Source organism: Fukomys damarensis, unplaced genomic scaffold (genome assembly GCF_012274545.1).
Source record: "Fukomys damarensis isolate Sample0158 unplaced genomic scaffold, DMR_v1.0_HiC HiC_scaffold_28, whole genome shotgun sequence".
NCBI classification, from domain to species: Eukaryota; Metazoa; Chordata; class Mammalia; order Rodentia; family Bathyergidae; genus Fukomys; species Fukomys damarensis.
Window position 1 is genome coordinate 38148051 of NW_022900940.1, and position 13022 is coordinate 38161072.

Consider the following 13022-nt stretch of genomic DNA (forward strand, 5'->3'; position numbering starts at 1 on the left):
CGCGGGAACGCCAAGCTGAACAAAGTGGAGCGAGGAGAGCTCCAGCCCAGGGGCTGAGGTGTCTGGCTGGCTGGCTGGCTGGCTGAGGTCCGAGGGAGCAGGTTAAAAAAATCAGTATTAAGTAAAATGAAGCCGGATTTATTGGGGAGGGGGGTGGAGGTGGTGGTGTGTGAAGAGAAATAGGATTTGAAATCGAACTGAACAGCATTCCTACCTCCCTTTCTCTGACCCCTGACATACAGGAATAAGAGGTACTTAGGAAGGTGTAAATAATAATAATAATAATAATAATAATTAATAATAATTATTATTATTAACCCTCCCAACCTTCGAAAGCTCATTTTAGGACAGTGAAGATTAAGGACTGCTAGGTGCGGGATAATCAGCGCTCCTATACACTCCGTTTGGCCCTGCCTTATGTATTTTGTACTTAGGTAGGGGTCTCTGTTCTTCTCGCCAGAGAGGAAAGGTCCGCACTGTTAGGGGAGGATCAGTTTTAGGCGGCTACCTGCCTTTGCGGGATGAAAGGCAATTTTACTCCCCGAGCGTGAATTGTCAGGTCCCTCTGTGATTGACAGTCACAACTACCACTTATGTGGGTGGAACAGGGACCGGTGGAATCCCAAGAGCCAATCAATGCTCGAGAGAGGAGGGCTGCTCCCACTTGTCATGGTTAGTTTCCTGGTTGGCTCTTTGAAGTCAGTGGTTTTACTTAACCATTGGTTTCCACCAGGTATGGGGCTCCAGCTGTGAGAGGCAGACCAGAGGAAGAAAACTCTTCGAAAATGGGCTTAGAAGCAAGTATGTTTGACCTGTGTTTTCTTCCCCTACCTTCTCGTTTATTAGTTGTAGTAGTTGGAGATGCTGAGGCCATTGGCTTAAAAATAAAAATGAATCAGTATAAAGAACGAAGCGGGGTGGTGGTGTGGTGTGGTGTTGGGGCTTGGAATTGCTTATCTTTTCCTCCAGATTTCAGCCTTCCTTATAAGACACATCATTTACTGTTGAGCTTTGTGGGGATAGGGTGTGGCATTTTGTCTCCTATGAGCACTCTTGTCCTTGTAAAGTCACAGTGTTTCTGAATATACAGTACTAGGCTCTTAGCTCTATTAGACGGATTTATAAGATAGTTTTGAAGCAGGAAAATGTGTTTTATTAGGATTAACATGCATAGTCAGTATTTCTTTAGTTTTAATACTGTAACACAACTTAACGGAAGTGAGGACTGCCTTATTCTCTCTTGCAGGATTCAGTTTGGAGGTGGTGATGAGGTCAAGCCATGTTTTCCGGAGGGTAGAAGAGTTTGCCTTTTTCTAATGTGAGCCATCTTGTCGGTTTGCTTTCACTGCTCTTCTGAAAGCATTTCACAGTTTTGGGGGTAGAGGGTATGGATAGGGATGGAATCATGGCTTTCAATAGCAAGAATTTCATGCTTGATGAACTGTGGCCATAGGACCAGTTCTTTCTCAAATCTCTGCTAGCGAAAGGCTGGTTTTCCAACACCTTTGTCCTTGAATTCATTTGAAAAACTACTAGTTGATCTGAAGAGCTATCACTGCATAAAAACTGTACCTGGATGTGAACATAGCACTGTGAATTCAGCATGTCACGAACAGATTGTGAATCAGAATGCAGTGATTAGGATGGTCTTCATCTAAAAGCCAGGTCTGTAAAGGCAGCATTACTACAATTACTATCATTGTTACTGTTGCATTCCCTTGTTCTGAGTACGTGGATTGTGTTTTCTAAACTTGGCAGAGCCTGTGAGGTAGGTACTAGTATTGTTCCAAGTTTTAGATATAGAAACTAAAAATTACCCTGCCACAGTTTAGTGTGAAAGCAAAAAAATTGAGTCCCAGTTTTTCTGACCTGTGACCTTGTCACGGCCTTGAATTCAAATTTTGATTGTGTGGCCTACACTTTGATTGTCCAGTCTGAAGTGTAGTTCTTCCTGCACATGTAGAGCTACCCTGTGGAGAGACCACTGCAGTGTTGATAGTTTTTGTTTCTGCCTCTTTGCCTTTCCATTCGAAGGCTGTTATTTCTGCCAACAAGCAAACTTAGCAATTTTTTGTATTATATATTTATAGTAGAGCTGTTTTGGCCCCATGCAAATTGAGGTTCAAACTCGATGAAGACTCAAGGTAAAACAAAAGAAAATCCATGCTCTTCTATTTTTCTCTATACCTGAAATTTCCAATTATAATTTTGAATAAATCTTGGTTGAATAGAAGCCCTTAACATCAGTCAGTTGGCTCGAACTTCTCCCATTAAAGGATTAGAGTTTCATTTTTCTTTTACTTACAAAGAGGTCCTTTTTCATTAGTGATTAAATATACTTGTATTTAAAATTATTCTATTAAATCCCATATGGCTTTCTTTTTATTACATTGGAAGAGCTACAAACATAAGCCTGCCTTAACCCATTGGTGAAACTCAATGGTGGAGGTTTGTCAAAGCAGATATTCTGAAAAATGAGTTAGTGAATAGTGTTGGAGTGAACAAATTCATCTCAACAGATGTGTTTGACTTTGATTACACTGACTTTTGTACAGTCTTCATTTTTGCCTCCTTTACTTGGATACCTTCAGCCTTTTAAAAATCAGCCAATAAGTTAACATTTTAGCTGTCGCAAGGGAGACATGTTTTTCGATCAATAGTTTAATTTCATTCAGCACTATTTATACTATTCCTTGTTATTTTGTGGCAGTTGTAGAAGACAGTAGAACAAATAGAAAACACAGAAAAACACGGATATTCATGATAACCTGGGACTCATAAATTTATAGCAACAGGTACTTATTTTCCACCTCCTGAGTTTTCAGGCTGATCTAGATGGAGCTTCTTGAAGTGGCTCCCCTGTAGGATGTAAGTTGGGTTCTAGTCTGTTCTATGTGTGTTCTGAAGTCCAGGCTAAAGGGCTAGCAGCTGCCTGAGGGATTTTGTTGTCATGGCACAGCTGTGGAGTCAAGAACTAAGGCAAACCAGACAAGCTAATGTCACTTTTCCTGACAATATTTTTTTGGGACAAAGTCACAGGGGGAAGCCCAACATCTCTGAGTAAAAGTAGATTCTGCCTATGGTTGGGGAGGGAATATTTGGTGAACAACAGTCCGAATTCTCACAGTGGGTAGTGTGGTATTATTGGAGAATTTTATAATTTTTTTCTTCTGATTCTTGGGGAATGCAGTCTTCATCCTCTTATGCCCCTTGCATTTATATTTGTAATGTAAATGTAGTGTTTAACTTTTGCATTTCAAGAACATACCATTTTTTATTCTAAAAGGACCGTAGAAGCAGGTATGTATATACTCATGATTTAGTCAAATTAAGGCAGTGCGTTTTAGAACCTTTGATGTTCCAAGAGATAATGCAGTGATGAAAAGAGTTTTAGTCGGATATGGGTCTTATAATCATGGAGCTTATTTTAGGAATAGATATAAACGAAGACTTCTTGAATGAAATGGAATTTTTGGATCTTGCTGCAGGGAGACTGTTGGAGATACAGATTGAGCAGTGGATGTAATAGAAACGCGTAGAGCACATGCATGGATATAATGAGTTGTGCCACTTGACCAAAGAGTTAGAAAGTGAATGACAACAACAATAACAATAATAATAGCAGTATTATTTATAGCTTACATTTTATTGACCAGTTAACTATGCACTATGCTTAGCACTTTCCATCAAATACCTAATAGCTACTGTTGATTGTTTACCCAACATTCATTCTCTTCTTTCTTACTAAATGGACTTGTTTTCTTTGAGATGAGTATGTGCCTACTTCATCTTCCCAAACTCCCCTGCAACTTAGAATGGCTGTGAGATGGGTCTGATAATGATGTAAGTGGAAACTGTTGGGTGGGGGCTTTCCTGAATAATAAGGAGAACACATTTGGCTGGTATACTACAATAGCTTTTGGCCCCTTCCTGCTTCTTAATCCTGAGTACATAGGTGTAATGCCTGGATTGGCAGCAGCCAACTACAGCAATGAAGATAAAACTAATGATGATAAAGAAAAGAAGAATCTTGGTATTAATACATTTTTTCATTCATAGTACCAGCCCACACAGCCTTCTCTGTTGCTCCCTCATCCCTAACACTGGAGAATTAAGCAGCAAGAGTCTTTGTGCTGAGCTACACCCCCAACTTATTTTTATTTTTTATTTTTTTGGTACCGAGGATTGAACTCGGATCTTTGTGCTTGCAAGGCAGGCGGTGGAACCACCGAGCTAAATCCCCGCCCTCCCCAACTTATTTTTAAATTGGTGATTATTGTATAGGTCTTGCTAAATTGCCTAAATTTGGCTTGAATTTGCCATCTTCCTGCCTCAGTTTCCCAGAGTCCTAGGATTACAGGCTTCCTCTGTACTTATAACATCAAGACAAAACAAAGCAAAACAACAAAAACATTTTGTAGATCATATGTGCACACCAGTGTGTTCCTTGCAGTCAAATACAATCCTCACTGAATCATACTTTCTCAGGAGCCCCTCGAAGTAGATGATGCCATATTTACTTTACAGGTGAGACCATTAAAACTCAGAGAGATTAAGGAACTTGTCTAAGATCACAGCCAATAAGTGGAGGAGATGGAAGTTAGAACAATGTCATTTTGACTTTGAGGTTTATCATTCAGCCTTTGTCTGGGTGGAATAAGTACCATAGTGGAGACAGTGTTTGGAAAGTAAGTTGAAACAGGATGAAAGAGGCAACTGGGTAAGCTGTTTAAAGCATTGAGCTTGATTCCATGGGCTGGAGAGCAGAAGTTAGAGACTGCAAGTTGGGAGGCCCTTGGGGTTTAGGTACAGGACATGCAGTGTGTTAGAATGAAGGCAGGCAGAGGAAAGCTGGGCACAAAGTAGACCTGGGAAGAAGAGAGGAGAATGGGATTGGGTGACTGGAAATCATGGTTGGCCATTAACCTGTAATCTTCTGAAAACAAAATGAAAGTTTCCAAAAGGTTGGTATTAACTTCTGATGGCTTCACATTTGCCAGGAAATAGGGAATGAGTAATGCAGAGAATTGTTGATGGGATGTGAATCATTATTTACCATGATCGGGTGGGAATTTCTGCTCATTGTTGGTTCCATTTATTGAGACTTTGATGACCTTGTCTGGCATGATTCTGGTCTGAGTCGGGCTCCACTGAGCCAGCTAAAGTTGGCAGACAAGTGATAAAGTCAGAGGATGTCGCAAAGGGGCAGCAGGTTCTGTCAATGGACTTATTTCTGCGTGTCAACTGCTAAACATTCTACAAATCAACCCAAAAACCGAGTTCGATCCCCGGTACCAAAAAAAAAAAAAAATTCTGCTAAACATTCTAGAACTTTCTTAGGGTGAGTGGGTGGGGGCTTTAACTTTCCCCCATTCCCCTCATTTAAAAAAAATTTGTGGAAGAAAGGATTTAATTTACCTTAGTGCTTTTCAGATGTTTTTCAGGTGCAGAAACATTTTTGTTAAATAAAAGTTCATTTGGACCTTCAGTATATTTATAGGAAAAAGCAACGTTGCTCTGAAAAATTCAGAGTTCAGGTTTATATTATCTGAGATGTCATAATGTTGAAGCCACTGCTCTAAAATGTCCCCTCCACATTCTCCTAGGATCAGGATTGTGTGAACCTTTATATCCATACAGGTGTTTTATTTGGGCATCCTCTTTATTTTTATTTATTTTTTAAATTGAGTTTATTGGTACATTTTAGGTATACAGTACAGTTACATTCATCATTGGGATCTTGTACCTTTGCATGACAGGTCTTGGTTCTCATATTTCCCCCATTCCCCTGCCCTGCCTTCACCCCTGGGCATCCTCTTTAATAAACATTTTTGTTATTCCACAGCTTGTTGTGTCTTAATATCTGTGGCAGAGTCTGTTAATATTCCCCAGATCCACCATCTCTGTCCTCCCAGGCATATGTTGGAAGTGACTTGCATCACTTCCACGCTAGAACATTTAATTTCCACGATAAGACCATCCAGTGCTCTCTTCTACTGCTGTGATGATCACAGAAGCACAGAGCCTCCATCTGCCTGAGTCCCTGAGTCACTAAATGAGCAAAGCTGCCAGTCAACTGGAGTTGGATATGTCACATGACTGAGAAATAAACCTTTGTCATTTTAAGCAGTGAGGATTTTATGATTATTTGTTTCTGCAGCACTTTTTTTGGCTTATCTTCACAGATACCTTATCTTTTAGCTTTCCTGCTCAACTTTAACTTACTTTTTTGGTTGTCTTCTGGATTTCTCTGGTTCTTACTTTGTGCCTAGGAAAGCAGTGGCAGGCACTGACATGACATCAGCTGTCCATGTAGGTTTCTGTGCTAACCAAACCTTTGAATTGGAATAATTTCTCTCAGTAACGTTCATTTTCATGTTTTAAAAAAGGCTGAAGATACACTTTGTAGTATACTTTTCTTTTTTTTTCTCTTTGGTACCAGGGATCAAACTTGGGTCCTTACACTTGCAAGGCAGGCGGCGGAACCACTGAGCTAAATCCCTGGCCCACTGTACTTTTCTTTTAAAATAAAAGAAAAGCCTTTAATATTGTATTGCTTTTTCTTTTCTTTTTGTTTTTTTGAGACAGGGTCTTACTATGTAGTTGAGACTGATCTGGAACTCACTATGTAATCCAGGCTGGTCTTGAACTCACAATGATCCTCCTGCTTCAGCCTCCCGAGTGCTGGAATTACAGGCATGCACCACCACGCCGGGCCTCCTATTGCTTGTTTAGGTAAAAGAATCTCTTGGAAAAGAATAATGGTTCTGAGTATGGTTATGAGTTACCGTAATAATGGCTACTATTAATAAAGTATGTAGTTATTGGTTTTTGAAATATTTAGTGAGGATTTATTTTGTGATCAGTGCTAGGTGCACATAGGTGAGCTATAGAAGTTTCTCACTTGGAGTTTATACTCCATTTGGGAGTCATGGATCAGTTTGCTCTGTTCTCTAAAGGGCACCTTGTTTTGAGCCCTTTACTATGTGCTGAGCAGTGTAGTGGGTGGCTTTGTGTTGCTCTCATTATGCTGCCTAATAGGTAGTCATGTTGTCCCTATTTTATAGACAAGGAAACTAAGACTCAAAGACTTTGATAAGCTTGATGGAGGCAGGGACTTTTGCCTTCTTCTATGCACTGTATTGCCAGTGCCTACTAGAGTGTCTAACACGTAGTAGATGTTCATTAAATATTTTAAGTGAATGAAGGAACAAAGAACTTGCTCAAAGATCTGGATATGAACCCACAGCTCTCTGACTCTCAAGGCTGCTAAGTTATGGCCACACTAAGTAGCAGCTGTGTATGGCCCTATGACTGCAGTGGTTACAACCTCTGAGCCTGACAGTGTCAATGCCTAAAGCACCAGGATGACCTAGCCTGTCCCATGTTCACAGCTAAGTCATCTGTGTGCTGCTCTGCTTACTAAGCCTCAGTTGGGGAGGCCACTGCCTCACTGACTAATTGACATCTTCAGTCACCCTTCTCTTTTGTTCCAGTTTAGTTTCTACCCCAGTTGAATTGCCTCAGTACTTGGCTGGCTGATTCCCAAGGCTGTGCTCCTAACCTCTTGGGTGCTTCTTTCTTTGTTTACATCTTTGGGATTTGTTGCTTTCAAATTCCCTCCGTGTGTTCTTGAACTCTTTGACTTTGCCAGAGTTCATTTTGGTCAGAGCCCAGGAAATCTCCAGTTGCTGGCACTGAGTGGGCACTCAATAAAATTAAAAAGAGAGTGAGAAGAAAAGAATGCAAGAGAAAGCAGCTGGTCCTTTCAGGAAGGAACTGATTACTTTTTCCTGGAAGTCAATAGTGAGATTAAGCCCCACTGGATGAGTAGGAGTTGGATAGGCATCTCTGGATAGACTTGTAGATCAAAGGCAAGTGGTAATATTCTTAGGCCTTATACCAGCAGCTTTCCTTTGCCATGATTTGTTTCTCGCATTCTATATTTTGCTCATTTAACTTTTGTACTCAGTGTGTGTGTGTGTGTGTGTGTGTGTGTGTGTGTGTGTATGCATGTGGTAGGGTGTGGGGGTGGCTGGTCTGCTACTGTTACTCCTTCTGCCTTACTGCTTTCTACCCCTAAAGGTAGTCATCATCCTGCAATTTCAGGATATGAATGAGTTGCAGGCAACAAAGTGCATCTGTGGTAAATGTGTGAGAAGCAAACTGTTAATTCAAGGGAGCTTCTTAGTGGCCAGAAGACAAGAGCCTGAATGGGAACTGAGCAACATGATTGTTCTTTAAGAATACTCTGAAATCCTTGTGCAAAACGGTGAGAGACATTCCTCCTAAAATGGTATGACTAATTATAGCAAGAAAGAGCAGAGTTTCATAAGAAATTAAACCTTGTACACTGTAGTTACTAGTTCTGTAACTAGTGAATTTCTCCACAACGAGGGGGTGTGGTGAAGGCGGGCATTCATCCTTTGTGGTTCTGAGTGATTCTGGGGCCTGGGTGCTGCTGCAGGGGTGGAGAACTCTCTGAAGATAGAGAGGTGAGTGTTTCTCTGGAAGATGTGAGGTTGGGCTGGACCTGTGATCCCTGGTTATTTTTTTAGTGATACTGGTAGGCATCAAAATTCTACCAAGATGGTTTTCTTGTGTCTGGTTTAAGGCAGATTAGTTGCATTACCTTCCTGGCAGCTGGCTGTAGCTAGCTGTCATCACCTTGAGGAGCGAGAATGTGGTCCCAGGGACAGGATCCAAGAGCAGCAGGGTTGTTGACTCTTTCATGTTCTCCTCTCTAGTAAGGGTTTTATGTCTTTTTTTCCTTTTGGCATTATGCACATTTTCTTCTCTTCCAGGCTGTACACTTCTCTCCTGCCCATTCTTGGTTTCCCATTTTGGCTCTTCATCCAGCCTGTTCTCTAAGCCTCTTCCTGAGCAAAGCAGGACATTGGGGAGTGAATGGGATGAGAATGTGGCATTCCTGTGGAGTCCTTGAAAATGGGTCCTGTTTGATGTGGGGTGGATATAAAGGCAACTGGGTTTCTGTGGCTGCTGCTCATTGGGCTCAGGAGCATGGCAAGCAAGGGAAATTCTTTACCTTTTTTGTTAAGGGTAAGAAAGAACTGTATTTTTATATATAAGCTTCAAATATACTGATGGGCCACCTTGAGTTCACAGCATGAATAGTTGCTTAGAATAACTTCAGAGCAGATTCTTTTAGATAGAGATGTACACCGGCTTGGGGTCAAGACACCGAAGTTCCCTTTCTGTGTTTCCCCTTATTGCTTTCTCCTTATTTGGGATATTTGATTCTGCATCATCTAGGACAACTTTCTTCAAAGCCTTTTACCTATAGTGATATTTTTTACAACAGTTTCCTCATGTGGAGTTTCAGCTAAGAAACTATCATTCCTTGGCTATTTTAGGCTGGAAAGCAAAATGGCCTGAATACTTTCATTATGAGTGGAACTGTTTTATTATGTATTCATTGGATGTGTGTATACTTGCTTCATGCCAGTCTTCTCCTGGGCATCAGGAAGGCTTTGCATAGAGTAGATGATTTCTGGGGGAGCTCAGGGGTTGTGGCATCTAGTGGAATACCAAAGAAAGGAACAGTGAGGGCTGCTTTCATGGGGGTGTATCCAGGGGAGGCTTGTTGATAAAGGCTGAAGGAAGGCTTCCTGAGATGGTAATGCCTAAGGTGTCACTGAAAGGCAAGTGGAGTTAGCAGCATTAGGGTGGGCTTGGACTTTATGATAAATCAGTAGAAGGAATAGCATGTGTCCAAGTCTGGAGATGAGCAAGAGACTGGGAGAGTTGGCGCTTACAGGGAAAAATGCAGGTAGACCTGTGGAGCCAGAGTTCAGTTTGGTTGAGGGTGGGGGAATGGTGAGAGAGGCCAGCAAGAGTGCCAGGGCCTGAGCACCATGCAGGCATTAAGGATATGAGAGCTTAGCTCTCAAGAAGTCTCAAGTAGGGGCTTGATACAACCAGAGTCTCTGAAGTCACGTCACTTTCTTTCATTCTACTTTCATGGCTGTAATTATTTGCTTTTGGTGCTTGTGGGAATGTGGAGGTTGATTCTGGGATGAGGCACTTGACTGGGAAAAGAAGGTGGAGTAACCTGGAGAACTATAGATTGAATAGGGTCTTGGGAATCCTAGCAGTGCCCATTGTGATTTCACTGACCAAACAGTTTATACAGCTCTACTCACTTTCAAAGATCATTTTCCAGGTCAGGATGCTCCTGATAAAAGGTCTTCAGTAGGACTCCGTACCACGTGTAGGTTTTGAGACACTCTCCAAAAATAGTTCAGGATCAAGTAATTGCCAGTGAGTTTTGAGCGCAGCACAGAATATGTGAATCTTACTTTAAAATCTTTGCAAGTGTTTGTGGTTAATGGACAGAATTAAATGCACTTTGTTCGACTAATAGAGGGAAATACTTGGAGTAATTTATATTGTATAGCCTTTGAGAATGGTGAGAGTTCATGAACGGAAATGGTTGTTATTCCCTGAAATGTACAAGATTGGGAGTTATGGGCAGGAACACTATTCAGTGCTTCCTGCATACTGGCTGCCTTTGACTTTACACTTTTGTACATCATGTGGTAACATTGACAAATGGCCTTGCACACAATACTCTTAACTTTTGTGCCTCAGTTTATGAACCAATGTATTGAGCAATTGTTTCAGATGTTGTGTTCACGTTACCTGCTGACAAGCCACTTTATTTCCGCAGCATCACCATATTTATAAGCAGTTTGTATAACCATTTAAATATTTCTTGAATTTTGTCATTTTTTAAAGTAGGAACTGGAAAAATATAGTCAGTAATATAGGGAGAAGTATGAACCTCACAATGTAACTGAGGTAAAGATGGAAACCATTAGACATGCCCAATATGGATGGTGTTTAGGCCAAAGCTTTGGAACTAATATATATATATATTTGTATGGAAAAAGAACAGAGTTAGGGATTATGTTAAAGAATGAGATATAATTTAGGATTCTTTTATTTGTTTTGGGGAACAGAGCTTTCTTTTTAAATATGACGTCTAGCCACCTTTTTGTCTAGCTTTAAAAAATACATATTCAGAAAGGCATTTTCTGCAGCAGTAGGGGATAGACAGTGGATATATTATCAATTTTATTGTTTATTTTTAGTGTTGGGGAGTGAACCTGGGGTCTTGCACATTGTGTGTCTGAACTCAACAACTGTTAAACCTCCAGTCCTCATCAGTCTTATTTAAAAATAATCCACCAGAGGTAGTAACTGATTTCTTTGGTTTGCCAGTAAGCATTGGTGATCATTGTTGATTCTGTGTGTATTCTGGCAAGGAGGTGAAGAGAAATCAAAGCAAATCATATAACACTTGGCAAAAGTTATATCTCAATGGAATTTCATGAGTCCGTGGTTTCGTATAGTAGAATTGTGTTCTGAGGAACTAGGAAAAAAAAAAAAAAGAAAGAAAGAAATATACCCTAGTGTTTGCCTTAACCTTTAGTGATGCTGAGGTGGTATATTCAGAGGCAAAGAGAGGAAGGAATAAGAATTTCGGTTTGGAATAATTAATCATGAAACCCTTGAATTCCCTGGGCTAAGAGGGTATGGTGGTGTTCTGTTAGCCCTAAGGGTCTGAGTAATATCTGGGGAGTTTATCTAACTTCCTTTGTGGGCTCAATTTCTAGGCAAGGAATTAAGTTAGATACAAAAGTCCCAGTTCTTTTTAATACCTCTGTGGTTATATGGTGGATGGCAAATCATGGGAGATGTTAATCAGCTAGAAGATGAGAATGAATTGTTTCTTGAATTTCTAATCTTTTCTTAAAACTGAAAGACATCGTTTATTGTCTGTCAAAAAGGCAAGTAATTATTGGACCACCTATAAAGAGAAATTCTTTTTTTTGACCCACATTCTTAGGTTCCTATTTTTTTTTTTTTTCTGGTACTGGGGATCAAACTCGGGATTTTGTGCTTGCGAGGCAAGTGGTGGCACCACTGAGCTAAACCCTGGCCCTTCAAGAAACTCTTATTAACTTCTTACTGTGAGTCAGAAACTGTGCTAAGTTCAAGAATTATCTCATTTAGTCTTCACACTAACTCTTTGATCTAAGAATTACTTTTCTTGGTGAGGAAATTTATGTTCAGAGAAATTAACCTCTCTTACCTTGCTTTCTTAGTTGAGTTTCCCAGAGAGGCAGACACAAAGAGAAGTATTCTAGTGTGAGTAATTTATTTGGGATATACAGAGGACATTAATAGGTGAATGGGGATATAAAACAAGGATATGAAGATAGCCAGTAGTTGGGCATTATTAAATAATTCACTGCACTGGCAAGTGCAGTTTAATCCCCAAAGGGATGGTGGAGAGTTTGAAATTTAAACAATTGCATGGTCTCACAATGAGGGATAAGAGGTAAGGGTGTAACTACTAGCTCATGTCAGTTTTTTTTTTTATTTTAAAAGTTTATTTTTTATTGTGGCAAAGCATACATAACAAAATTAGCACTTCAACATATTTTCCCCAGCAGTATTGGGGAACAACTCCTGGGCCTCGTGCGTGTTAGGCAAGTGCTATGCCACTGAGCTACATCCCCAGCCCCCATTTTAACCATTTTGAAGCGCACAGCTCTGTAATATGCACATTTACAGTGTTGTACAATCATAGCCACTGTCCACCTCCAGAACTTCCTCATTGTTTCAAACTGAGACTCTGTACCCATTATCAATAACTTCCCTTTCCCCTAGCCCCTGGCAAGTTCTACTCTGCTTTGTGTCTCTATGAATTTGATTAATCTTGGTATCTCATGTATTATATCTTTCCCTGAACATAGGATCTAACTGTAAAATAATCAGCCTTGAGAACTAGAGATCAAAAATGCCAGCCCCAACAGCCTATCCTTGCCTTACCTGCTGTCAGTATTCTCTTGCTTGGTGGCTGCTTTGTAAGGTGGTGATTTTAATCTCTAGTTTTCAAGGCTGATTATTTTCTAGTTAGGTATTATTTGTGGGAAAACAGGGTAAGTGGTGTCATATAGTATGTGTGTGTGTGTGTGTGTGTGTGTGTGTGT

At 40.5% G+C, this 13022-nt stretch overlaps 1 protein-coding gene across 19 annotated transcripts in view; it reads left to right on the forward strand.

The window, feature by feature from the left end:
- The window catches only part of Erc2 (ELKS/RAB6-interacting/CAST family member 2), a 932060-nt gene that overhangs the window by 27965 nt on the left and 891073 nt on the right, over positions 1–13022 (forward strand). For 5 of the 19 annotated variants that reach the window (XR_004514630.1, XM_033756866.1, XM_033756867.1 and 2 more), the window contains exon 1: positions 703–801. The exons of 1 other annotated variant lie outside the window; for it this stretch is intronic. The gene's annotated coding sequence lies outside the window, so the exon portion shown is untranslated. Of the gene's footprint in view, positions 1–701; positions 802–13022 lie in introns of those variants that run through there. 13 more of the 19 variants (XM_033756873.1, XM_033756870.1, XM_033756871.1 and 10 more) reach the window with 9 other exon arrangements.